This window comes from Aptenodytes forsteri, unplaced genomic scaffold, assembly GCF_000699145.1.
Source record: "Aptenodytes forsteri isolate BGI_AS27 unplaced genomic scaffold, ASM69914v1 Scaffold1, whole genome shotgun sequence".
Taxonomy (NCBI): domain Eukaryota; kingdom Metazoa; phylum Chordata; class Aves; order Sphenisciformes; family Spheniscidae; genus Aptenodytes; species Aptenodytes forsteri.
The window spans coordinates 5,970,606-5,973,355 of NW_008795035.1; positions in this window are offsets into that span (position 1 = coordinate 5,970,606).

Here is a 2,750-nt window from a genome sequence, read left to right on the forward strand (position 1 = left end):
AAGGCTCATTTTCTCCCCATGACGACGAGGCACCCAGCCTGGCCCTTCTCTCCCGCTTTTGTAACGAGCTGTTGTGAATAAAATAAAAACGTGTTCTTCTTTCCAGGCCTGTGCTCCCTTGTGTGAGTAGTGGAGCAGGATGGGATGTCGCCCAGACCCCGTCTCTCACGCCAGCAACACAGGGCAGCTACTGGGAGAGCTCTTGGCTGCTGGGGGTAAAGCGGAGGCGCTGGGACACTCACGGTGCCCGGGGGCCGAAGTGGATGCACGAGCGATGGCAATGCAGGGGTAGGACAGGCTGTGGAGACGCTGGCTTAGGACCTGGCACCTTAAAATACAGCAGCTGGAGGCAGCAGCCAGACTTTCCACGGCAGGGGCTGAGCCTGTGTGGGAAGCACAGGCCGGGCTGGTGCTTTTTGGGGGGGGGGGGGGTGCTGGGGTGCAGCGGCTGTCCTCGTGCTCATGCTACCATCCAAGGCCTGGGTAAGGGCCAGCTTTGAGTCTGGCTACACTTTTACATGCCTCCACCATCACCTTCTCAACTGCTCTACTGAGGTCTCCATCAGCACCTTGGGAGCGTTGTTTGCGTGTACAGTGCAGGCTGGCAAGACCCTTTCCTCTTCTTTGGTTTCAGCCATTTCTTCCAGTGTCATCAGACCACTCCTTCCACTTACCAGTGCTATCCTGATGGGAAGACCCCAAAGCCAGAGCAAAGCCCCCAGCTCTTAACCGGACCATCAGGCTTCAGCCAGAGTTGGAGGAGACAGGAATGAAAATCAGGCCTAAAACCTGCATGTTTTCCAGGATGATATGATATGAGGAGCGGGAGACGAAAAGGGGGGGGGGAAAGGAGGTAGGAGGGCTGATAGGTGTCTTCACCGCGTCTAGCTGTAATTCTCACACCTGAGGGGGGGAGTCAAAAGTAGCTATTCACATCCCCTTGGGACATGACACCCTCATTTTCCATGCTGGGTAAAGACAAAAACCCTTTACAACATGTTTCTGGAATTTGTCAGCGGCTGCCAGCAGCAGCATGTTAATTAAATGTTGGCAAAGATGGAAGCAAGAGGCTCTGCTCTAATTGGACACTTTGCTTGGTGGAGCTGAAAAACATTGTGACAGAGGAGGAGGCGCCGAAACACTGTGTTCCCCCCGCCATGGCACGGGGACGGGGACAACCAGGCGCAGGAGATGCTCTCTTCCGAACCGGCGTTGCCTCTGTTTGTCCTGAGACAACCTCACCGCTGAAAAAAGAAGAGTAACAAAATAAGAAAAGGCCTAAAATCCTCCATAGGCAAGGTCTCGAGCACAGCAGTGGCATTGGATGCAGTGAAAGGGCTTGTTGGCTAAGGGGAAATTCAGAAATATTGTAGCTGGGCTGTCAGGAGCCCTAGCCCTCTTGCCAGCTGGTGGTATACTGTATGTTCTTTTATGATGGCAAAGGAGATGTCTGACAGGGGTTAGAAATGGTCTCCAGAGAATGATCCCTGCAGAGGCTGAGCGTACGTTGAGCTGCACCCTTTCCCCAGGGCAGGGATGGGAAAATGGGGTGCAATTCCTGATGTCTGTGTGCTGGGATCTGCTGAAGGAAGGAGATCTCCTCCCAGCCTCTTTGCACTGGGGAAAGGATGTAACAGCCATTTTCTGTTCACATCTTCGTCCACAGAGCCCATCAGAAACCATCACGGGGTCATTTACTGATAGGCACTGTAGACAATCTCATTTCAAAAGTGGAGTCCAAAACTTTTTGCCCCAAGTCTTCAAAACCACCTGAAAGCAGAAGCAGACCTCTTGGGCACTGCATTTCCTACTGCCTCACCGGACCAGTGCCCTTCTGTTCCACCCCATTTGAGCCTCTGGCCACATCTCAGACAAGCCAGCATCCAGCTGTGCCAGCCCCAGGGAGGCAGTGTCCCACCGTGGGGATACTGTGTCCAGCCCCCATGGCCTCTGGTCTTTCCTCCCAGCAGCGTGCAAGGGGCCGCGGGGATCAGTAACTGCAAAGACTGAGCAACCCTCGTTGCTTTAGCGAGGTGGCCAGCCCGCATCTCTGGTGGGGCAGGTCTGTGAGTGCCGGGAGATGGTCCTACCCTGTGTGCACATGCCGGCAGAAGGAGCCACGACCCCGCTCCCTGTCCCTCCAGGTTCTGCCTCCTCCTCATGGGAAGACACCTAAATTGCCCAGGCTGCTGGGCAGCAAAGAGCGTGTTCTTGCGGGGCTCAGTCTGGTCTCAGTACCTAAATCACTCACTGGGGCTGGCCTTGCAGTTTTAATTCCCTGGCAAACAATGCCAGGGTCGGGCTGGTGCATTTGAAGTGCGGTCGTGGCCCCAGCGGTGGACAGAGGGCTTCTCAACGGGGGAGCACAGAGACCAGAGGATTGGGCTGCTCCGGCAGGCGGGAGGACGTGTGAGAAAGGGGCTGTCGATACCCGTGGGGATTAGGTGGTACAAATTGGCTGGGAAGCACCAGAGGCATTGACCAAAGTTGTCCCGGGGCAGGTTCCCATGGGGGGGCTGGCTGAAACAACCCGCCTTCAAGGAGGCTGGAAGGCCCAGCCTGGCTGCTAATCCCCTGGGATCTATGGGGCACGGAGCAGAAAAGAGGTTAAAAAAAAAAAAGGAAAATCTCATGTAAAGGTGGTGGTTTCCCCAGGGGGATGATGTTAGAGAGAGTGGGAAGGGGGCGGGGGGGGGGGAACCGCACGCATACTTTTAATAGGCAGGTGGTGGGCTTTTGCTTGTACTCCT